General features: G+C 36.7%; 1 pseudogene; it reads left to right on the top strand.

Moving 5' to 3' along the window:
* LOC122240811 overlaps positions 1-26331 on the top strand; it is a 144644-nt pseudogene that overhangs the window by 44120 nt on the left and 74193 nt on the right.

Genomic DNA, 26331 nt, shown 5'->3' with positions numbered 1-26331 from the left:
TTTCCAGCAATTTCTCACAAATGAAAAACTCAAACATAATAACACAATGCCCATGACCTTAAGACATTGAGTAGGGAGCAAAGCAGGGATGAGAAAAAGAGTAAGATGGATATGAAATCTTGAAGTTCCTCTGATGCTAAAATTGGGGCTTTGTCAAAGTCCTCTCAAAGATATACGAATTTGGAAGAAAAGAAAAATACCAACCTTCAGACATGAGTGTTCCAATATCATAAGTATATGTTAGATGTGAGTATGAGGTCCTATGAAAACAGGAAGGGCTAAGATATAATCCAGGTGGGTTGTGGAGGTTTCTGGAAGCAAGTGACACTTGAGACAATTTATAACAAATGAGGAAGAGTGAATTGGTGACGGAAATGAGTAAAGGCATCCCCAGAAAGGGAAAAGCTGATGCAAAGGCATGAAGATATGACAGAGTGCTGGGGCTGCACTCAAGCAGAGTTACTCAGTGTGGATTGTTGGTGTCTCCACAGAGACCATCTGAGCCCAGTGAACTGGATAGGCCACACACAAAGTACAGGAAGTCCCCAAGACCACCCTCATTTCTGATCTCAACTGCAACTTCGAGGGTCCCCCAAACCATCCTCAGGTTCAGCAACTCACTAGAAGGACTCACATAACTCACTGAGGTGATAGCTTATTACAGAAAGGTTAGAGATTAAAATGAAACAAAGGAAGTGGTGCATAGGACAGGATCCAGGAATGTTCCAGGCACAAGCTACCAAATATCCCTTCCTAGTAGAATTTTGAGGACAACACTAACTTTTCCCAACAACAATGTGCAACAGCATTCACAGAGTACTGCCAACCAGGGAAGTTTACTTGAGCCTTGGTGTCCAGAGTTTTTATTGGTCATGTAGATATGTTTGACTACCCATATGGCTGATCTCAGTCTCTAGCCCCTCCAGTGGTCAAGCTGACACTCTGTGACTTAAGGTTCCTCAACCATAATTGACATTGTTAGCACAGACTATCTGACATGGCCCATTGTTCCCAAGAAAACAAACAAACAAACAAACAAACAAACAAACAAACAACACTCTTATCTGGTAAGGCATTCCAAGGGCGTGATCTCAGGCAAAGGCCCATCTCTCTTTGGGCAAGGTTAATACTTTATTACACACCAGAAAACTCTGAAGTTCCAGTCATATTTCCTTTAGAGGAAGTCTTATGTAAGACATTCCTCATTGGACTAGGGGTCAGCTTCTGATTCGGAAATTCACTGAGGTCTGGTGGATCTCAGCCCTGGCTGCACATTGGGCTTACTTAGGGGCACTTAATATTGCTCATGTTTAAGTCTAATCCCCTGACCCAAGAGATCCTGATTTAATTTGTCTGGACCAGATCCAGGATTTGTGTTTTTAAAGTCCCCCCCGGGTGATTCTAATTTATGGGAACCACTGCATGGAAAACCTGGGAGAATTCTGCCCAGTAAAGATGCTCTCAGGAGCATGATGCTCTTTATCCTAACTCTGGCAGTGGATGTGCACAAAGATGCAGCCTCAGGAGAAGAAGCATAAACAAAGAAGCTGAGTCAAGAGAATGATTTTCTACCGGAGTTGCTGAGGTATCAAGACAGACATGCCAGTTTTCATGAGGCCTTACTCTACTTCTGCTAAGTTGTACCTTATCCTAAGAGTGGACATCTATCATCAGAGGTAACCTGTCTTTCAGCTGTGCAATCTGGATGAATTTGCCTAATATTCCAGCTTCTGCCTTTCACCTTCTGGGTCAGGTTAGCTAATCTTTTGAGCCCCAGCTACCTCATTGATAAACTGGAGATAATAGTAGGTCCACCCATAAGTCGTCCTAGGATTAAATGGTTGAAACCTTATTATAGCCACTGTGCCAAATTATTTAGTTTAACACAGGACATATAAATTAGTTCATTTAATTTTTATAACAGCCATTATAACAGCGAAATAGATGCCATTATAATTTTCATTTGATAGCTGAGAAACTAGGACTTATTAAAGTTAAATAATTTGTTCATGGCTTTAACATTAATAATGCTATTAATAAAACTGATATATTGGGATAAATATATTTAATCTATTAACAGGGAAATTGCTTACTTACCATATGACGATGTAAGGTTTTGTATTGCTTTTGAACTTTCCCAAGTGTTATAGTTTTATCTTCCTAATTAGATTGTAAGTTTTATCTTCCTAATAACATATCTTCCCCAAAAGATATAAGATATAAAAACCAGCTTATATTTTGTTTTCATCCTTTACTAATCTTGGAGCATGACAAGAACTGATCTTGTCATTTTAGAGGAAACAAAATTGACACCTAGGGATGTCAAATGATTTGAAGTTACTCACTGAAATGGGAGTAGAATCTCAATCTATTGGCTTTTATTCAGGAGTCTTTCACTGGACCTTACTCTCACGGAAATGGAAAAGAAATTTATTTAATAATTTCACATATCCTCAAATCATCTGTCATAGCTACATATTTACAGGAAGCAGTGAACATGGCATGAAAATGAACTCAATTGCAAATGAACTTTCAGGAAAATAGAGTATTCTAGTTAATCAAAGATTCTGGTTAACCAAGATTTTCTATACATGTCATATAGGAATTATCTATTTTAAATATCCCCTCAATACTAAAATTCTACAGGGCAGATTGTACTTTATGCTTACTAGTTTGTAAAACAGTTTGCTGCTATGGTCTAGGATCAGAATACCATCTCTCCCTCCAGGTATAACTGAATAGATACACTAGATTATTTTAGATATATAATAAAGTGGTACTTTCATAAAGCTTTCACATAATGTTGAAAAAATGAAATGTTCAATCAATCATTCAGGAAATTAAAGAATTAAAAGTTTTAGTTTCTATGGTTAATACTTTTACATGCATTATGCACTCTTTCACAACAGCTCTGTGAAATTGGTTTTATATTCATTTTGCACACACAGAAAATGTACCTCCAAGGGATTAAGTCAGAGGTTCCTAAATTTTTTCAGTTCACAGTATCCTTTGTGTTCTAGTAATTTTTCATGGCACCATTCTGCCAAAAGACACACCTAAAAGGTTGCTTTATTAAGTTGTTGGTCCCAACTTAGGTTCTAACAATTTAGTACCCACTTGAAAATAAAAATACACAAATTAAAACCAAAATTAATATTTATGCTTCATTTTTAAATACCCACAATTACTAGTAGGATGTGTGTGCCTGTTGGAATCTGCACAACTGTGCAAATTTTGCACAGATTACACACTACTGCTTTCATTTTCTGTTCTACATTGACTTTCAAATGATACTTGCTTTTTATTACACCAATTGCTTAAAATTTGCGAAGAGATGTCATCATTCAGAGAAATGTGGCATTGTCCAATGTTGAGACCGTAAACTAGCTTGAGTTAGTAGTTTGCACTGTATTGAAAAGATGTCAAGTGCCATCGTGAATCCCTCAAAAATGTAAACTATCCTATGGTGCCGTGGGAATTCTATCATAACACCAGTTTGGGAACCTCAGGGTTAAGTAATTTCTCAAAATTAAATAGCTAGTAAGTGTTGAAATTAGAACTTGAAACCATAGTATGTTTATACATTCAAAATACCTTAATAACTGAAGATATTTGATCTTATTGACTAAGGGTTTATCAGGATGGCATTCAATGGAATCCTATTTAAAAACTAAGTAAATTTAAATTTTACTAATGTCATTTGAAGTCACGTGTAGAAGAAATGAATGAATCATTGAAAATTGTTCCTCAACAATATAATTTTAAAAACATATTAAAACAACTATCAAAAATAGTTTCATGAATGTGATTTATCTCCAATAACAGAGGCAGAAATGTTTGAATCTCTTATATTTCATTTAAACCAGGATTATTTAAACCAGGATATTAAATTTACTATGAAATTAAAAAAAATTTTTTTAACGTTTATTCAACGTTATGTAACGTTATTTTAAGAGACGGAGAGATAGAGCGCGAGTTGGGGAGGGGCAGAAAGAGGGAGACACAGAATCTGAAGCAGTTCCAGGTTATGAGTTGTCAGCACATAACCCTACGTCGGGCTTGAACTCACGAATTGTGAGATCATGACCTGAACTGAAGTTGGATGCCCAACAGCACGAACCATTCAGGCGCCCCAAATTTACTGTGTATTTTTAAACTTGAATTTTCATGGCAACACCTGGGTGGCTCAGTTGGTTAAGCGTGGGTTCAAGCCCTGCGTCTGGCTCTGTGCTGACAGTGCTGAGCCTGTTTATGATTCTTTCTCTCTCCCCCTCCCCTGCTTGTTCTCTCTCTCTTTTTCCCTCAAAATGAATAAATAAACATTAAAAAAGTAAACTTGAATTCTCTTGTGAAAATTTGTAACCACAAAATTTGCATTTCAAAATAGTTTTTGTCTTGCAGATTTGCGGTGAGAGTAAAAGCTCATGATCATGAAACTCATAAAAAGATCATGAAACTTCAGAAATGAAAAATATTGGCAGTTTATGGATGAAAACTGATCCCACAAATGATTTTTCCCATTCTCTCCTGTTGGATACATAATTTTGCTAGAAGAAAATTTTGTAAAATAATATGGTTTGTATTCATTTAATTTTTATGCAAATATTTTAGATTGGACCTACTTTCCTTTTGTTCAAATTAATTGACATCTTAACAAGTAGGGACAGAAAATATAACATGTTTACTTTTTGTTTCTTTAAATATTTGCAGGGTCATCAATGAAAAGAAAAATAGAGTATAATGAGAGCCACTTTGACTCTTGCCTTATAACTAATTTATAAACAAACTGAACAAAAATATTTGGAAATCTTTATATTATATGGCTTTTTTTTTTCCTGTTTCCATACTTGGATATGATCTGACTAAAGACATGCAGGTTCCAGATACAGTCCCGGTTATAGGTGCTCAAAATATAAATAAATTCCCATTGTTGCATTTGCATATGGAAGCATAAATACGTGGGATTTATGAGAGTTAAGTATTAGAGTTTGTTCACTATTTCTGAACAGTAGCCTATAAAAAGCTATTTCAATCTATAATGTTCCTTCTTTCTGATATTTTCCCGTCCCGAATACCTATGAAATTGGTTTCTGTCTAAGCAACCTGATAACACAATTCACAAGGACTAAATTATTAAATATTAACCACATACATTAAGAATACAGAATTTCTATAAATGAGATTATTTTGACATTAATTTACAGCTTGTTCTGAATATTAAAATACTATGCATAGTTCTTTTGGGTTGGAGTCTTTTGTGAAGCAAAGTGGATTTGAGTTGACTCTTTTTCATCTCATTAAGAGCGACTAGAGAATGTGGAGCTGTTGGTTTGGTGCAGAGTTCAGTGTTGAGGTTGATATTTTGCGAGCGGCATGGAAGATATCTGAGCAGCAGGCCCGGCTATTCTTGTTTTGAGTAAAGTAGTCGTTTGACAAACATCATCTTTCATTTATATTTAACTTGTTACTTGAAGTCAATCATCAGTTTCAAATATTATAATTCCTAACGTTATTTTTGTACTTTCCAATTCTTTCGGTTTTTAAATAGACCTGATTTTTTTCCTCATTCTTTTCCCAATATATATTTCTTGATGGTGTAAATTGTTGAATTTAAAAGTAATTACTAAGGGAAACTGCAGAGTCACCATATTTGGAAATCTTTAATCATAGGGTAGATTTTTCTGGGGCTTTTTAGGCTATAGTTTAAGGCAGAGGAATAAGCTTATGTAATTTTCAGAGTCTACTAGCTTTATGGTTCTGGAATCCAGAAAACAAACCATGTTTGTTTTTGTTTCAAACAAAATAGAAAATGAATTGAGATTTAAATTTGCTGACTGTTGATACTGGTTGAGAAGATTAGACTGATGAAAAGCATAATCAAAGAGAAATATCATGCCTTGGAATTACTTTACGTCAAATCTACCTTTTGGCATATATATTTGAGACACATTTTTTGAGGGGGAAGGTGTTTCTTCTCTTTGAAGTCACTTTCATCTAGTGCTGTTTTAAGGCTTAGTTTTCCTAGTTTCTGCCCATTCTTAGCTCTCTTCCCCACACCCACACTGTAGGTGGTAAATAGTTTGGAATTCTGAGTGGCTTAGGTGCTAAGTAATTCTATGTTATACAGCATCTCAAAATGGCAGTATATGGAATTGGCAGTGGACTGAATCAGTTAATTGTGCATTTCAGTTATGGAGGTCAGGGAACTGGAGGTTGTGGGAGACATGAAGGAAACTGGGCATAATAAAGGTAGAGCCCACATTTACTGCTTGAGGAGTGCCCAGGAGGGAGAATTGTGGGAAGGAGGGACAGAAATGACAAAGGTCATCCCTAAAGGCTCTCATAACTTCAGCTTTTGTTCTTCATCTAAAGACTTCACTTGGGAATCTTTGCAAAGAGATTTGTATCTTCAGATGGCAAGTAAGTAATCAAAACAGAAATTCTTGACATCGTCTGCACTAAGCTTACATTTGCTTTCCTTATCTCTCATGCGCTTTGGAACAACTTTTATTTTTTTTATACTTAGTCTTTATGCATTAATAGCTTATATTCTTAATTAAGAGTGTGTCTTTGCCTTCTATCTTCTTGTTTGTAAGATACTTCATTTACTTTCACTTTTCAATTTATCTTTTTGCTTTTTTTTAGTCTTATGAGTTTCTTATAATTTATTTTTATCTAATAATATTACATTTTGAGCTGTTGGTCTTGTCTTACATTTTTATAAAATTAGGACAGTTTTTTAAGAGTAGTTTTAAGTTCACAGCCAAATTGAAGGGAAGATACAGAGATTTCCCATATATTCCTTGCCCTAACACATGCATGGTCTCCTCCATTATCACCATCACTCACCAGACTGGTACATTTTTTATGAAGGATGAATGTGCACTGAATCATCATAATCACCCAGAGTCCATAATTTACACTAGAGTTTACTCTTGGTGTTATATATTCTATGGCTTTGGAAAAAAGAATAATGACATATAATCCATCATTATGTAATATGGGCATTATAACTCAGAGCTCTCCCAATAAGATCAAGTACAAGGCAAAGATATCCCCTCCTATGACTCTTTTTCAGCATTGTATTGGAAGTCCTTGCTAATGCACGTCAAAGAAGAGCTAAATAAGTGGAAAAATATTCCGTGTTCATACATAGAAAGACTCATATTGTCAAGACATCAGTTCTTCCCAACTTGGTTTATAGATTCAATGTAATTCTAATAATTCCATCAGTTATTTTGTGGATATTAACATACTAATTATAAAGTTTATATGAAGGGGCTGTAGACTCAGAATAGCCAACATAATATTAAAAGAGAAATAAAAGTAAGAGCCTGATGCTACCTGACTTCAAGACTTACTAAAATACACAGTAATGAAGACAAAGTGGTATTGGTGAAAGAATAGACAAATAGATGAATAAAACAGAATACAGAGCCTAGAAATAGATTCCCATAAATATAGTCAACTGATTTTTGGCAAAGGAGCAAAAGCCATATGATGGAGCAAAAATAGTCTCTTAAACAAATGGTACTGGGACAATTGGACAGCCACATGCCAAAAGATGAGTTAGACACAGACTTCACACTTATCACAAAATTAACTCAAAATGTATCATAGGCCTTAATGTAAAATGCAAAATTATAACATTCCTATAGGATAACATAAGAGAAAACAGATGATCTTGGGTAAATTCATGTTTTTTATTTATTTTTTATTTAAATTCATTAGTTAACATACAGTGTAATATTAGTTTCAGATGTACAATATAGTGATTCAACACTTCCATACAATACCTGGTGGTCATCACAAGTGTCCTCCTTAATCCTCATCACCTATTTAATCTATGTCCCTAACCACCTTTCCTCTGGTAACTATCAGTCTGTTCTTTATAGTTTTGAGTCTGTTTCTTGGTTTGCCTCTCCCTTTCTCTTTTCCCTTTGCTCTTTTGTTTTGTTTCTTAAATTCCAAATATGAGTTAAATCATATGGTATTTGTTTATCTCTGACTGACTTATTTCACTTGGTATTATACTTTCTAGCTCCATCCATGTTATTGCAAATGACAAGGTTTCATTTTTTATGGCTAAGTAATTTCCCATTACACATATTCTATGATATATATATATGTACATACACATACATATACATATACATACACATAAAACATACATACATACACACACACACACACACACACACACACACACACCACATCTTCTTTATCCATTAATCAATCAGTGGACACTTGGGCTGTTTCCATAATTCAGCTATTGTAGGTAATGCTGCTATAAACATTGGGGTGCATGTATCCATTTGAATTAGTGTTTTTGTATTCTTTGGGTAAATATCTAGTAGTGCAGTTGCTGAATTGTAGAGTAGTTCTATTTTTAACTTTTGAGGAAACTTCTAGATTGGCTGCACCTACAAAAGAATCAAACTGGGCCACTCTCTTACACTATACACAAAAATAAACTCAAAATGGATTAAGGACCTAAATATGAGACTTGAAACCATAAATATACCAGAGGAGCACACAGGCAGTAACCTCTTTGACATTGGCCATATCAACTTCTTTTTAGTTATGTCTCCAGAGACAAGGAAAACAAAAGCAAAAATAAACTATTGGGACTTCATCAGAATAAAAAGCTTCTGCACAGTGAAGGAAATAATCAACAAAACTAAAAAGCAACATACAGAATTGGAGAATATATTTGCAAATGACATATCTGATAAAGGGTTAGTATTGAAAATATATAAATAATTTATATACTGGAACACCCCCAAAGTGATTAATCAAATTAAAACTAGGAAGAAGACATGAATACACATTTTTCTAAATAAAACATACAGGTGGTCAACAGACACATGAAAAGATGCTGAACATCACTGATCACCAGGAAAATACAAATCAAAATTACAATGACATATCCCTCATGCCTGTCAGAAGGGCTAAACTCAACAACACACAAGAAACAATAGATGTTGTTGAGGATGTGGAGAAAGAGTAACCCTGTAATGTGGTTGGTGGGAATAATCATGCATTTTAGATACAACACCAAAGACACAATTCGTGAAAGAGATAATAGGCTAGACTTCATTAAAATTAAAAATTTCTTCTCTGCAAAAGACAATATCAAGAGAATGAGGAGATAAGCTACAGACTACATGGAAATATTTGCCAAAGACATATCTGATAAAAGACTATTAGTCAAAATATATGAAGAACATTTAAAACTCAACAATAAGAAAACAATCATACTTAAAGATAGGCCAAAGAACTTAACAGACACTGTATTAAAGAATATATACAGATGGAAATAAGCCATGAAAATATACTCATCAAGAGTATTAGGAAATGCAAATTAAAACAACGAGATGCCATTAGACACCTATTAGAATGTCCAAAATCCAGAACAGTGACAACAATAAGTTCTGGTGAGGATGTGGAAAAACAGGAACTCTCATATATTGCTGGTGAGAATGCAGAAATGGTACAGCCACTTTGGAAGACAGTTTGGTGGTATCTTACAAAATTAAACATACATTTACCATATGATCCAGCAATCACACTCCTTGGTATTTACCCAAGGGAGTTGAAAAATTATATTCACACAGAAGCTGTACATGGATGTTTATAGCAACTTTATTCATAATGTTTAAAACTTGGAATCAAACAAGATGTCCTTTAGTGAGTGGATAAATAAACCATGATACATCCAGATAATGGAATTTTATTCAGTGCTCCAAACAATTGAACCATCAAGCCATGAAAAGACATGAAGGACACTTACATGAATATTAGTAAGTGCAAGAAACTAGTCTGAAAAGGCTGCACACTATATGATTGCAGGTATATGAAATTCTGGAAAATGCAAAACTATGGAGACAATAAAAAGGTCAGTGGTTGCTAAGTGTTAAGGAAGTGGGAAGGATGTACAGGTGGAACTCAGAGGATTTCTAGGGCAGTGAAAATACTCAGTATGATACACTATGTTGGATGCATGTTGTTATACATTTTTCTAAACCCATAGAATGTTCAAATCTATAGAATGTACAACACCATGAATGAATCCTGATGTAAACTATGGGCTCTGGGTGATAACGACATTCAGTGTAGATCCACCAAATGTAACAAATATACCATTCTGGTAGGGATTATTGGTAATAAGGAAGGCTATACATATGTGGAGACAAGTGGAACATGGGAAATTTCTATATTTTCCCCTCAATTTTGCTATGACCCTCTGAAAACAGAAAGTTAGAAAAAGCTTGGTTTTTGAAAACCTACAACTTCTGTCATTGATTCTTTTTTCCTTAATGTCCCCCTGTGTTCTCCATGTTCTTGGGCTTAGCAAATGATTACTTTTATCATTTTAAATGGTTCTTCATAGGAAATGCTATTTTTCTTTTTCCTGAATATAATTTTATCTTCTCTGATAATTATAATGATTGACAGCATGTTTAAAATAAAGATCATTCAGTTAGTATTCTGAGATTTTCAAGAATTAACAAATTTTCCCTTGAAATTTCTTGTGTAATATCTTAAATTTGTGATTGCTAGCTTAGTAAAGGCTCAAAAAGCTGATAACACTTTGAGATAATGGGACTAGTTATCCAAACACTGCTACATGTAAGTGGGATATATATTTTAATGCATTGACACCATAAATTAACTAAAAAGTATTCCAAAAAAAATTAAGATAAAATTTGCTTATATCTCATTAGAATTATTTTCAAATATTAATTTTAAATTCTTATTATGTAGTATTCTTGCAAATTCTCTGCAATTTATAGGCATTTTATGTATAGTTCTGGCCATTCTTTAGGAAAAGTGGAAACTGTATATATTTATGGAAACTATATTCTTAGACATAGTATGTAATTTATTTTAGAATATATCTATAAAAGTGGTTTACTTTTGGGATGCCTGGGTGGCTCAGTTGGTTAAATGTCTGACTCTTGATTTTGGTGCAGGTCATGACTCATGGTTTGTGAGACTGAGACCCAAATTGGGCTCTGTGTTGACAGCACAGAGCCTGCTTGGGATTCGCTCTCTCTGTCTCTCTCTCTCTCTGCCCCTCCTCCCTACTCTCTCTCTTCCTCTCTCTCAAAAAATAAACATCTAAAAAGGTGGTTTACTTTTAACTTAATGAAATATTAGTGGTTTGAAATATTTCAAAATGAAATGAGAATGTAGATATCACTCTATGAAATTATAGAGGCTTAAATTGTTGCAATTTTAAATATTATTAATATTCTGCTGCTTTATTTTTATTTTATTTATTGATCTTTTTTTCTTTTTTCTTTTTTTTTAATTTTCTTTTTTATTTTTTAAAATTTAAATCCAAATTAGCATATAGTGAAACAATGATTTCAGGAGATTCCTTAATGCCTCTTACCCATTTAGGCCATCCCTCTTCCCACAACCCCTCCAGCAACCCTGTTTTTTCCTTCATATTTATGAACCTCTTCTGTTTTGTCCCCCTCCCTGTTTTTGTATTATTTTTGTTTCCCTTCCCATATGTTCATCTGTTTTGTCTCTTAAAGTCCTCATATGAGTGATGTGCTTCTTTCTTGGTATAGAATTTACATTTTTGGATAATGTTTCCTGTTAACCTGAGTTTTGTCTTTAAAAATGAATTAACTGAAGGCCATATCTTGTTGAACAAAATAGACCTTCAATGACGTTTAATACAAACTTTCTATTTTGCTACTCTCATGGTCTGCATTTTATCTGAGGACTTCACCTGCATTCTACAAGTATTAACAAACTTCAACTCACCCCTCCTATTCCACCCTCTTCTGGTCATCAGGGTGGTCATAGTTAATACCATTTTAATGGAGTGAATATGAGCAAATTCAATGATAAATTCTCAAACAACTACTTACTGATAGGAAAGATAAAGGAACTTCTAGAAGCAATAAAAAACATTGTGCACTTCAAGTACAGCCACGGATATGGTTAATCTTTAGTCCTGACAAAGTTACCTTAAAAAAAATTTTTTTTAAGTTAATTTATTTAATAAGTAAATTCTTTATTACTCAGGGGCTGGGGCAGAGACAGAGGGGATATAGAGAGAGTTCCAAGCAGGCTCCGCACTGCCAGCACAGAGCCAGAGGTGGGGTTTGAACCCACCCGGAGGTGTAGTTAATGACCTGAGCTGAAATCAAGAGTGGGTCATTTAACTGACTGAGTCATCCAGATGTCCTATGCTGCCTTTCAAATTAATTTCAAAGATGAGTAGACAAAGTGAGTATATTTTAGCCTCCCCAGTATATCTTTTTTATTATTATTATTATTTTTAACATATAACCCATGTCAGCCTCTTAGATGCTCAATAGGTCTACTGGATTATCTTGTATTTTTATTATTATTTTTAATCAATCTCTTCATAAAATTGGCTCCAACTTCTAATCCAGTGTCATTTTTTAAAGCTTCAGTTTCATGAATGCCAGTTACTACTGGCTTGAGTTCTAGATGTTATGTTATCCTCTTTGTCTATTGTACTATTAATCTTCTGCCTATATTAATTCTTTTCCCATACCATGTCATCCAATTATTCTGCCTCTAAATTACCACCATTGTCCAATTTTATTCTACTTCCGAATTGTCACCAACATGGGCTGATTCTCTAGAAAATTTTTGTTGCATATTTAGAACAAAAGAAAATTTACATCACAGGACAGCATACATTTAAACTCAGATAATATTTAGATCTGTTAGATTTTGCTCCATGACAAATCACCTCAAAACTTTAAGGTAAGGTACCAATCATTTTATGGTTGTTCCATTTTATGTTTAAGGTAACAACTCATTTTATGAGTCTGTGGGTTGACCATGTAGTTCTACAGCCATCTGTGGGCTGGGTGTTCTAGAATGGCATTTCTCATTTGATGTTGGCTGTTGGCTAGGGTAATTGGGATGACTGGGCCATGCGTCTATTATCATCCAGAAGACTAGCCTTGGATTTTAACATGGTAGCAGCAACAGAGATCTGAAGAGTAGCAAGAGATAACGCTTTAATAAATAGGCACTTTCCAAATCTCTGCTTATGTCAGTTTTGCCACAGCGAGTCACGTGGCCAAGCCCAGAATCAGTGTGGAAGGGAAATAGTCAAGGGCAAGGAAATAGGAAGGAGAATTATTAAGCCAATTTCTAAATAATCTATGAAACATTGTCTAACTTCTATATCTTTTTTTTTTTTTTGGTCATCTATTCTTATAGAGCATGTATATCCCATTACATTGCTGGGCTTCTTTTCCTCTGACCTTTTCTTTTTCTACCCTGTCTCAGTAACTCAATCTTGCCCATATCCTGTTTATTTTATGCAAAGCACTTTATCTCTTTTAAACTCTTCCTATGTCATCTATTTTAATTATTTTATTTTATTTTATTTTAATTCCAGTATAGTTAACATACAGTGTTATATTAGTTTCAGGTGCACAATAGAGTGATCTTCTTGTGTCATCTAAATCCTGACCTCCAAAGAACCTAATTCTTGTTAAAAAACTTACTGATGACATATGTTTATAAATAAAATAGCTCTCTCCGTGATATTTCACTAGACAACTTAAATCTTTTTCTCATAGCTAAACAAATATAAAGATGAAAATGTGAATTCTCACAAAATAGGTATAGTACTTTTATCTAATCAGTGTATAAATAAGGCTTAGGATTTATAAACTTATAATAGTGTTGGAGTCCCACTAAGTGTCCTCTATTGTTGAAAATTTTATAGCACATTTGGCAAAAATCTTTCAGATAATGTAAATTCCAAAACAGAAGAAAGACAACTGTTCAATGACGACGGAAGAAAGCATAAACATTTTGAAGTAGTGTTAATTGTTATTTTTTAAAAACAAGCTGTATAAAAATGGCCAATTTTATTTTAAAAACTTAAGAAACGTTTGCTATGGAGTTTTCAAATCTAATGGCAACTCTAAAATCTGAAAAATTTTACCTAATGACTTATTTTGTTTCTGGAAGCAAAGTAAGATTGTGCCCAGATCAGGCTCTAAGGGCCTTCCTTATCACGCTGAGGTAGCAACCTGAAGATCTGGGTGTAGAATAGGTGATTTCACTTTATGATTCCTGTATAGGGAGTAGAGTTTAGTGATCTGGTATATGTACTTATTCAGTAATATAATCAGATACAATATTTGGATCGATAACAGGCATAACTGAATCTCTCTGATACCTATGGCACAGAGGTATGTGCTTGAGTAGGATTATCTGCTAAAACAAAGGAGTATCCACTTTAATTTGAATTTCAGATAAACAACAAATAATTTTTTAGTATGAGTATGTCCTACATACTGGATTGGAGATACCTATCTATGCTAAAAAAATATTAATCTGAAAGTCACATTTATTGGGGAATTCCATATTTTTATTTGCTATTTCTGGCAACTCTATCAGCTTAGGACAATATGAAAATGAAGAGCCAAGACATATACATAAAAAGTAATGACATAAGGAAATGCATTGTAGCAGTTTAAAAACATATATCCACAAATTGTTTGACATCCCATAAGAAGTGGAGTGTATGTCCCTTCCCTTGAATCTAGTTAGATTGAGGAATTTGCTTGTAGCCAACAGAAGGCAGAGGAAATGCTGCTGCATCACTACAGAGGTGGCTGGGTCATGAAAAGCAATGCGGCTTTTGCCTTGCTCACTGTTGAAGCACTGAGCCTCCAGACAGAAGACCACCACTACCCTGAGGCCATCATGCTGTAAGAAAGCCCAGGCCACATGGAGAGGCTGAAGTAGGTCCTTTGGTTGACAACCCCTGTTTAAGTCTCACTGAGGTAGCAGCCTAGAGCCAGTATCAACCACCAGGCATGTGAGTGAGATCATCTCCAGATGATTGTAGCCTCTAGGCATTAAGTAACTCCCTGCTTAAGTGTGGACGTTGTGGAACAGAGATAAGCCATTCCCACTGTGTGGTATCTGAATTCTTGACTTTCTTAGTCCTAGAGCATAATAAAGTGGTTGTTTTAACCCACTAAATTTTGGGGTAATTCTTTTGTTATTGTTATGCGGTAATAGTAAGTGTAATACACATGTTAAGTACAAAGTGAATGTTTAACATAATCTGTGCCATAGGAGTTTAGAGGAGGAAGCAGTCACCAAAAGTTTGGATAGGGTGGAACTTCCCTCCTGGCTCCCCCCTCCCCACACTTTAAAGGCAGAACTTGACAGACAATATAGGACATGGACAATGAGAAACGGAAGTGTGAAAGCAAGGTGAATGGCAAAGATCCGTGTTCTTTTTCTTTAAAATTCTTTTCTTAGAATAACTGTAATTAAAAATAAATCCGTTTACAAAGCACTGGAAAAAAGAATAAGAGTTGAGTGGAGAAGAAATAAATTAAGCTCCCATCTTAATTTCCAGGCTATGCTTCTGAGCATTTAAAATGAAACTATTGTGGTTGTGCATAGGACTTAATGGTCTCTAGGGAGACCGATAAATTGAGAAATAGATTGTAATAATTTTGGATGGGTGATCCACCATGCTGACTTAGTTACTTAAATTTAACATTTCTTTAAAATTCTGAAACAAGGGCATCTAGGATTTTTTTTTTTTTTAAAGAACAGAAAGTTTCATGGGAGAACAAAGAAATTTGGTGAAAAGAGACTTTCATGTTTTAATGTCTTTGAAGAAGTCTCCAAACTGCCAAACAACAAAAGAAAAAAGCAAAAGAGAATATTTGGCCTTTATTTTGTGAGAGGATTTTTTAACAGACATCATGTGTGGATATTGTAGGGAAAGATTTTGAAGGTTGAGTCTTTTTCCTTGAGGACTTACAATGTCAGGAGATGTTTATACTGTAAAGGATATTTGTACATTACTCAAAATAAAGCTAAAACCTAGAGTACTATTTACATGTACAGCAGGATACTTCTTATTTTAGAAGGGTTGCTGAAAGGGTTCCCTCTTCTCCTTCCTGCATTCTTTTTTCTCCTTACTTCCCTTCCTTTGAACCTCTCTGGACCTTCCCAGGACTCTTCAGTTCTCATGCTCTGTGTGGGCCTATTAGTCCCTCTCTTCCTCTGCTACAGTCTAACAGCACTGGTTTCTCAGAGTTTCCTTCAGGCTATCCATCGAACCTACTGATAGCTCCTTCATGTGTGTCCAAATGCATTTCCCCTTAGGAAGGCATGGCAACCACATACACTGGATTTTCCAAGATAGATAGTATACAATTTCATTATCTTCATGTATTTAAATTTTTCAGAAATCCCAAGGTTTTGATATTCAACTACATCTACAGAATATTCCTTAAGTCTAAGAGGGACACCAAATCCCAGATCCTGTATTTAGATTCCTTGTATGAAAAATTCTTATCCTCCACCCCTCATTTGCCTCTATTATTATTAATTTTTAAAATCTGCTTTCTGGTTACTTTTCAGCTTTCCTTGAGACCTTGGCATTTGCCTTACTCTCTTTGTCTTTGCCAGACAAGATACATTCTGGCATTTTATCTTTCATCCATCCATCCATCATCTAGTTTATTATTGATGTGAACAGCTCATATTATACAATAGTCTCATAGTTACTTATAGTTCTTAACTTTGATACACTTATTTCTTTTGCTTTTTATTTTCTTTTTATTTTTTTCAATATATGAAATTTATTGTCAAATTGGTTTCCATACAACACCCAGTGCTCACCCCAAAAGGTGCCCTCCTCAATACCCATCACCCACCCTCCCCTCCCTCCCACCCCCCATCAACCCTCAGTTTGTTCTCAGTTTTTAACAGTCTCTTAGGCTTTGGCTCTCTCCCACTCTAACCTCTTTTTTTTTTTTTTTCCTTCCCCTCCCCCATGGGTTTCTGTTAAGTTTCTCAGGATCCACATAAGAGTGAAACCATATGGTATATGTCTTTCTCTGTATGGCTTATTTCACTTAGCATCACACTCTCCAGTTCCATCCACGTTGCTACAGAGGGCCATATTTCGTTCTTTCTCATTGCCCTGTAGTACTCCATTGTGTATATAAACCACAATTTCTTTATCCATTCATCAGTTGATGGACTTTTAGGCTCTTTCCATCATTTGGCTATTGTTGAGAGTGCTGCTATAAACATTGGGGTACAAGTGCCCCTATGCATCAGTACTCCTGTATCCCTTGGGTAAATTCCTAGCAGTGCTATTGCTGGGTCATAGGGTAGGTCTATTTTTAATTTTCTGAGGAACCTCCACACTGTCTTCCAGAGTGGCTGCACCAATTTGCATTCCCACCAACAGTGCAAGAGGGTTCCTGTTTCTCCACATCCTCGCCAGCATCTATAGTCTCCTGATTTGTTCATTTTGGCCACTCTGACTGGCGTGAGGTGATATCTGAGTGTGGTTCTGACTTGTATTTCCCTGATAAGGAGCGACGTAGAGTAACTTTTCATGTGCCTGTTGGCCATCCGGATGTCTTCTCTAGAGAAGTGTCTATTCATGTTTTCTGTCCATTTCTTCACTGGGTTATTTGTTTTTCGGGTATGGAGTTTGGTGAGCTCTTTATAGATTTTGGATACTAGCCCTTTGTCCGATATGTCATTTGCAAATATCTTTTCCCATTCCGTTGGTTGCCTTTTAGTTTTGTTGGTTGTTTCCTTTGCTGTGCAGAAGCTTTTTATCTTCATAAGGTCCCAGTAATTCACTTTTGCTTTTAATTCCCTTGCCTTTGGGGATGTGTCGAGTAAGAGATTGCTACGGCTGAGGTCAGAGAGGTCTTTTCCTGCTTTCTCCTCTAGGGTTTTGATGGTTTCCTGTCTCACATTCAGGTCCTTTATCCATTTTGAGTTTATTTTTGTGAATGGTGTGAGAAAGTAGTCTAGTTTCAATCTTCTGCATGTTGCTGTCCAGTTCTCCCAGCACCATTTGTTAAAGAGACTGTCTTTTTTCCATTGCTTTGTCAAAGATGAGTTGGCCATACGTTTGTGGGTCTAGTTCTGGGGTTTCTATTCTATTCCATTGGTCTATGTGTCTGTTTTTGTGCCAATACCATGCTGTCTTGATGATGACAGCTTTGTAGTAGAGGCTAAAGTCTGGGATAGTGATGCCTCCTGCTTTGGTCTTCTTCAAAATTACTTTGGCTATTCGGGGCCTTTTGTGGTTCCATATGAATTTTAGGATTGCTTGTTCTAGTTTCAAGAAGAATGCTGGTGCAATTTTGATTGGGATTGCATTGAATGTATAGATAGCTTTGGGTAGTATTGGCATTTTGACAATATTTATTCTTCCAATCCATGAGCAGGGAATGTCTTTCCATTTCTTTATATCTTCTTCAATTACCTTCATAAGCTTTATATAGTTTTCAGCATACATATCTTTTACATCTTTGGTTAGATTTATTCCTAGGTATTTTATGCTTCTTGGTGCAATTGTGAATGGGATCAGTTTCTTTATTTGTCTTTCTGTTGCTTCATTGTTAGTGTATAAGAATGCAACTGATTTCTGTACATTGATTTTGTATCCTGCAACTTTGCTGAATTCATGTATCAGTTCTAGCAGACTTTTGGTGGAGTCTAGCGGATTTTCCATGTATATTATCATGTCATCTGCAAAAAGCGAAAGCTTGACTTCATCTTTGCCAATTTTGTTGCCTTCGATTTCCTTTTGTTCTCTGATTGCTGATGCTAGAACTTCCAACACTATGTTAAACAACAGTGGTGAGAGTGGACATCCCTCTCGTGTTCCTCATCTCAGGGAAAAAGCTCTCAGTTTTTCCCCATTGAGGATGATGTTAGCTGTGGGCTTTTCATAAATGGCTTTTATGATGTTTAAGTATGTTCCTTCTATCCCGACTTTCTCAAGGGTTTTTATTAAGAAAGGTGCTGGATTTTGTCAAAGGCCTTTTCTGCATCGATTGACAGGATCATATGGTTCTTATCTTTTCTTTTATGAATGTGATGTATCACGTTGATTGATTTGTGAATGTTGAACCAGCCCTGCATCCCAGGAATGAATCCCACTTGATCATGGTGAATAATTCTTTTTATATGCTGTTGAATTCGATTTGCTAGTATCTTATTGAGAATTTTTGCATCCATATTCATCAGGGATATTGGCCTGTAGTTCTCTCTTTTTACTGGGTCTCTGTCTGGTTTAGGAATCAAAGTAATACTGGCTTCATAGAATGAGTCTGGAAGTTTTCCTTCCCTTTCTATTTTTTGGAATAGCTTGAGAAGGATAGGTATTATGTCTGCTTTAAACATCTGGTAGAACTCCCCTGGGAAGCCATCTGGTCCTGGACTCTTATTTGTTGGGAGATTTTTGATGACTGATTCAATTTCTTCGCTGGTTATGGGTCTGTTCAAGCTTTCTATTTCCTCCAGATTGAGTTTTGGAAGAGTGTGGGAGTTTAGGAATTTGTCCATTTCTTCCAGGTTGTCCAATTTGTTGGCATATAATTTTTCATAGTATTGCCTGATAATTGTTTGTATCTCTGAGGGATTGGTTGTAATCATTCCATTTTCATTCATGATTTTATCTATTTGGGTCATCTCCCTTTTCTTTTTGAGAAGCTTGGCTAGAGGTTTGTCAATTTTGTTTACTTTTTCAAAAAACCAACTCTTGGTTTCGTTGATCTGCTCTACAGTTTTTTTAGATTCTATATTGTTTATTTCTGCTCTGATCTTTATTATTTCTCCTCTTCTGCTAGGTTTAGGCTGTCTTTGCTGTTCTGCTTCTATTTCCTTTAGGTGTGCTGTTAGATTTTGTATTTGGGATTTTTCTTGTTTCTTGTGATAGGCCTGGATTGCGATGTATTTTCCTCTCAGGACTGCCTTCGCTGCATCCCAAAGCATTTGGATTGTTGTATTTTCATTTTTGTTTTTTCCATATATTTTATGATTTCTTCTCTAATTGCCTGGTTGACCCACTCATTCTTTAGTAGGGTGTTCTTTCACCTCCATGCTTTTGGAGGTTTTCCAGACTTTTTCCTGTGGTTGATTTCAAGCTTCATAGCATTGTGGTCTGAAAGTATGCATGGTATAATTTCAATTTTTGTATACTTATGAAGGGCTGTTTTGTGACCCAGTATGTGATCTATCTTGGAGAATGTTCCATGTGCACTCGAGAAGAAAGTATATTCTGTTACTTTGGAATGCAGAGTTCTAAATATATCTGTCAAGTCCATCTGATCCAATGTACCATTCAGGGCCCTTGTTTCTTTATTCACCGCGTGTCTAGATGATCTATCCATTTCTGTAAGTGGAGTGTTAAAGGCCCCTGCAATTACCACATTCTTATCAATAAGGTTGCTTATGTTTATGAGTAATTGTTTTATATATCTGGGGACTCCCGTATTCGGTGCATAGACATTTATAATTGTTAGCTCTTCCTGATGGATAGACCCTGTAATTATTATATAATGCCCTTCTTCATCTCTTGTTACAGCCTTTAATTTAAAGTCTAGTTTGTCTGATATAAGTATGGCTACTCCAGCTTTCTTTTGGCTTCCAGTAGCATGATAAATAGTTCTCCATCCCCTCACTCTCAGTCTAACGGTGTCCTCAGGTCTAAAATGAGTCTCTTGTAGACAGCAAATAGATGGGTCTTGTTTTTTATCCATTCTGATACCCTATGTCTTTTGGTTGGTGCATTTAGCCCATTTACATTCAGTGTTATTATAGAAAGATATGGGTTTAGAGTCATTGTGATGTTTGTAGGTTTCATGCTTGTAGTGATGTCTCTGGTACTTTGTCTCACAGGATTCCCCTTAGGATCTCTTGTAGGGCTGGTTTAGTGGAGACAAATTCCTTCAGTTTTTGTTTGTTTGGGAAGACCTTTATCTCTCCTTCTATTCTAAATGACAGACTTGCTGGATAAAGGATTCTCGGCTGCATATTTTTCCTGTTCATCACATTGAAGATCTCCTGCCATGCCTTTCTGGCCTGCCAAGTTTCAAAAGAGAGATGAGTCATGAGTCTTATAGGTCTCCCTTTATTGTTAGGGCACGTTTATCCCTAGCTGCTTTCAGAATTTTCTCTTTATCCTTGCATTTTGCCAGTTTCACTATGATATGTCGTGCAGAAGATCGATTCAAGTTCCGTCTGAAGGGAGTTCTCTGTGCCTCTTGGATTTCAATGCCCTTTTCCTTCCCCAGTTCAGGGAAGTTCTCAGCTATTATTTCTTCAAGTACACCTTCACCACCTTTCCCTCTCTTCCTCCTCTGGGATACCAATTATGCGTATATTATTTCTTTTTAGTGTATCACTTAGTTCTCTAGTTTTCCCCTCATACTCCTGGATTTTTTTATCTCTCTTTTTCTCAGCTTCCTCTTTTTCCATAATTTTATCTTCTAGTTTACCTATTCTCTCCTCTGCCTCTTCAATCCGAGCCATGGTCGTTTCCATTTTATTTTGCATGTCGTTTAAAGCGTTTTTCAGCTCCTCCTGACTGTTCCTTAGTCCCTTGATCTCTGTAGCAAGAGATTCTCTGCTGTCCTCTATACTGTTTTCAAGCCCAGCGATTAATTTTATGACTATTATTCTAAATTCACTTTCTGTTATATTATTTAAATCCTTTTTGATCATCAGTTCATTAGCTGTTGTTATTTCCTGGAGATTCTTTTGAGGGGAATTCTTCCATTTGGTCATTTTGGATAGTCCCTGGAGTGGTGCAGAACTTCGGGGCACTTCCCCTGTGCTGTCTTGAATAACTTGCGTTGGTGGGCGGGGCCGCAGTCAGACCTGATGTCTGCCTTCAGCCCACCGCTGGGGCCACAGTCAGACTGGCATGTGCCTTCTCTTCCCCTCTCCTAGGGGCGGGATTCACTGTGGGGTGGCATGGCCCATCTGGGCTACTTGCACACTGCCAGGCTTGTGGTGCTGGGGATCTGGCATATTAGCTGGGGTGGGTAGGCAAGGTGCACGGGGGCAGGAGGGGCAGGCTTAGCTCGCTTCTCCTTAGGTGATCCACTTCAGGAGGGGCCCTGTGGCAGCGGGAGGGAGTCAGACCTGCTGCCGGAGGGGTTGCTCCGCAGAAGCACAGCGTTGGGTGTTTTTGCAGAGCCAGCAAGTTCCCTGGCAGGAACTGGTTCCCTTTGGGATTTGGCTGGGGGATGGGCGAGGGAGATGGCGCTGGCAAGCGCCTTTGTTCCTCACCAAACTGAGCTCTGTCGTCCTGGGGCTCAGCAACTCTCCCTCCCTTTGTCCTCCAGCCTTCCCGCTTTCTGAGCAGAGCTGTTAACTTATGACCTCCCAGATGCTAAGTCCCGCTTGCTGTCTGAACACACTCCATCTGGCCCCTCTGCTTTTGCAAGCCAGACTCAGGGCTCTGCTTGGCTGGCAGGCTGCCCCTCCACCCCGGCTCCCTCCTGACAGTCCGTGGAGCGCGCACTGCCTCGCCGCCCTTCCTACTCTCTTCCGTGGGCCTCTCATCTGCGCTTGGCTCCGGAGACTCCGTTCTGCTAATCCTCTGGCAGTTTTCTGAGTTATTTAGGCTGCTGTAGGTGGAATCTAAGTGATCAGCAGGACACGCGTTGAGCCCAGCGTCCTCCTATGCTGCCATCTTCCGACGATACTCCATTCTCCAATAAGTAAGGTCAAATGCCAATATGAACCAACTGGTGAAATCCTGGGTATGCTTTGGAAGATCTTTGAGGGCAGGGTGTGGTTCGATTTCTGTTTCAATTACTCATTGAGCAGTTCTGTAGTTCAGAAGTGTAACACGGGCTTCATGGAACTAAAATCCAAATGTCCATAGGGGTGCACTTCTTTCTGTAGACTCAAGAAGAGGATCTGTTACATTGCTTTTTCCTACTTCTAGAAGCTTCTTGTGTTCTTTGGCTCATGCTTCATTTGCCTTCATCTTTAAAGCCAGTAACAGAGCATCTAACGCTGCTTCCATCTTTATAACTCTTTCTCTGACTCTCCTCTTGTTCTCCCTCCTTCTCTTAGAAAGACCCTAGTGATTACCCCCTTATTTCTTTTTAAGTTTAGTGACCTGGCACATAGTGAACATTACGTTAAAAAAATAAAAATACTTAAAAGGCAAATCAATTGTTAAAAATCATCACCAGACTCTGGTAATAGATGGGATCATCTGTCTATTACTAATAGCTCAATTTCACTGTCCCTTGCTCTCCCCTTACCTATAAGAACTTGCAAGTTTTCACCAGTTTAATACATCAACCTTAGTTGAATGTGGTGGGGTGGTGCCTCATATGTGTCTCAGAAAAGTGTGTCATGTGCAGTCACTGGTATATTGTCTATCGTGGTTTTATTCTGTCCTTCAGTGAGCTTCTCTTCCCTTTGCCTGAGGGGGCCGTCAGTGCTGTACCTGCAGGTATCTCCATGACCATGCCCAGTGTTCAGTTTCTTTGAACTTCCATAGCTGCCAGATCCCAAAGTGGGAGAGAACACAGCCTACTCAATTAGACGTTTATCTTGGAGACTTAAGCAACACCCTTTATGCGTGTTCTATTTTAGATACTCCTTTATGAAACAGTTTTTTTGTTTGTTTGCTTTTTTCAGCTTTTGATTTCATTTGCTTATGCTATAGGTTTTGTTAGTAATGGTTCTCAACCTTGGCTGTGCATTAGAATCATCCATTTAAAAATGCTGACTCCCCAGCCCGGGAGGTTCTGATTTAATCCACCTAGGGTGGGCCCAGCATTAGGTGATTCCACTGTGTTGTGAGGGTTGAGAATCTATGGTGTATGGTCATTGACAGGAGACCAACATTGTACTCCTCTCCACATTCTCCCAGTCTCTATTTAAGGTGCCTTCAAAATAGTGGTCTTCCTTTGGATCCTAACAAACAAATCATGTGGAAGCACCCACCTGATGGCCAGACAAATCTGAATTTTAGTTTGGTGCTCAAAGTATAAGTGCATGGCAATTTTTATAAGGAAAGAATTCCAGACACAGACTTCTAGGGGAGAAAAAGATAGCCTTCCTGGTGTTGGAGGTTTCTCCATTCTAAGATGAGAAAAATCTTTGGCCCAGTTTTGGAAAGAATTGATTAGGATAGAAAACTATATATTACTTAATTTTCATCTTTGACCTATTTGATTTTCCTGTTCACATATATGAAAACATAGTTAATGTCATATATGATATTAATTCTGGATTTTAATAGATATCTCAATTTTCCAGGTTCATAATTTATATTGTGCACAGGAGAATCATTTGAAGAGTCAATTACACAACTTCCTCTGAATAATACATAGAGGTGGATTTAGTGATGATAATGAAGTTGAAGATTTAGGCCTCTAGAAGGACCTCTAGGAACGTGTTCATATAAATGTATGTTTTTGTAAAATTTGCGTAAGACAGGCGTTTTCTTTTTTTCTTAAGAAAAAAATTTCAGAAACTTCAGACCTCACTTAACCTGATTACGTGGAATCACAGAATACTACAAGATGGGACTTCGTCAAAGAGAAACAGTTATTATTTCAGCTGTCTTTATCTTCCATTTTCATTTCTATTAGAAAAAAATAACAAAAAAGACTTAAAACAGGTTTACTTTCAACCTATATGTACTATTAACCATGTATAGTTGCTAAATTATCGAAATATCACTCTACCTGTTGATAAACAGACATTGCCATAAATCCCCTAGTACCTCCTACTACCATTCCATCTAACCCAGATGTTCCCCTGAAACTTATCCCTGCCTCCCATGATTCAACCCTTAACAAGGTAACATCTGGCACATCAAAGAAGCCTCCAGGGCTCAGGTTCAGTGCTATGGCCACCAGATCCATTCAGATTGGTCAATACCTGTGCTAAATGAGTTATTAAATATATTGAACATCACCTTACTTAAAGACAACTTTTAAAAATTCTGTAGTTATACATTGTAGGTAAGAAGACTAAATGTTTAAGGAAACTAAATGTTTAATGAGGTATATTTATACATGAAGTGATCCTATTTAAAAAAAACCAACTTTTTTTTTTTTTAGAAATTATTTTTGGAAATCTGTTTGAAGTCCATTTAATATCTGGTTTATGTAGGACTAAGAAAAGTCATGCCATGAGGAAACCAAATCTTAGATTAGTCAAAAAGAATTTGAGGAATATCTTAATGGCGCTTTAGTTTGCAAGTAGGACGGTTCTTAAAATATATTGAAAGGAAGCCAGCTGCTAACACAAAGGAGTACTACTCAATAGTCACTGTGTAGGAGTTGTTATGAGGGCTAGAAAGGAGACAGTACAGATACTCAACAATTGCTTAAATCTTTACCAAGAAATACTTTGGGGAACGTGCCATACTTAAACTCTATCTAGAGATGAGGTTTAGAGAGTTATAAGCTGCTGGTATTCTGTGCATAATTTGGTAACCTAGGAATGAATACGTTATTTAGGTCAGATTTAATGTACACAAATATTGAATGGAAGTGAAAAATGAATTTGAGGCTAAGTTGTTTTAGAAATACAAGCTCACTTTAGAAATAAATCATAGCATAAACTTTGGTAAGAGTGACCCCACATTATTTTCACAGACATTTTTGTTTGTAAGCTGAGAAGAATCTATGGTTACACTATATTTATAGATTCAAAGATGTTTTGATAAGTTTAATTTTTAATAAACAGGTAAAAATAAGCAACAAAAGGAATGGTAGAAGGATAGTATTGGGTAGAAAAAGCAATTCTCAGGCACTTTTAAGGCAGTTTCTTTTGAAGTTTCTCAAACACCTGAAAGCACACAGGGAATGCTCAAATTTGCAGATGCACTAGCTTTTCTGAGTAAAGACTCATGTGTTTATTCAGCTCTCAGACAACAGTTATTGGATACTTAACATATCCCAGGTATTGTATTAGACAACAGATATGAAAGGATGAAGACAATGCAGTCCCTGTCCCAAAGGACACAGTCCATGAAGTGGAGACAAGTTAGGTAAATATATAACCTCATCCAACATAACATCTAAGAGATCTGCAGAAATGAATTAGTCATTCTATATAATTATATATCTTTTTAGTATAAGATGCTGCTTGGCAGAAACTCTAAAGGAGTTTTCAAACCCAACACTGATTCTCTCCCACGAGTCTGACTCATCAGGAGGGATTATTCTGTCCTGTGTTAAGTGGAATCACATCATGCCATCTTGGAGCCCAAATTCCTTGACTACATAATTGATAAAACAGTGGAACAATGGGAATTCTATTTGATCTCTGCCAATCCCTCCCATTTTTTCTGGTCTGGCTATCATGCTCTTCTGCTCACCTTCCTGAGACATAATATCTGCCTTCTAATCTTTTAGTAATGAACTTTAGCCATAGCTGGATTCAAGGGCATACTTGTCCAGTTTAAATCCCAGGTTTGATCCCAAGTTCCACCAGCAGGTGGTAGGGAAGTCAGAGTTAACCTATTTATAGGGG

The sequence above is a fragment of the Panthera tigris genome, chromosome C1 (genome assembly GCF_018350195.1).
Source record: "Panthera tigris isolate Pti1 chromosome C1, P.tigris_Pti1_mat1.1, whole genome shotgun sequence".
Taxonomy (NCBI): domain Eukaryota; kingdom Metazoa; phylum Chordata; class Mammalia; order Carnivora; family Felidae; genus Panthera; species Panthera tigris.
The sequence above is the reverse complement of the archived record's forward strand: the minus strand, read 5'-3'. Positions and strand labels throughout refer to the sequence as shown.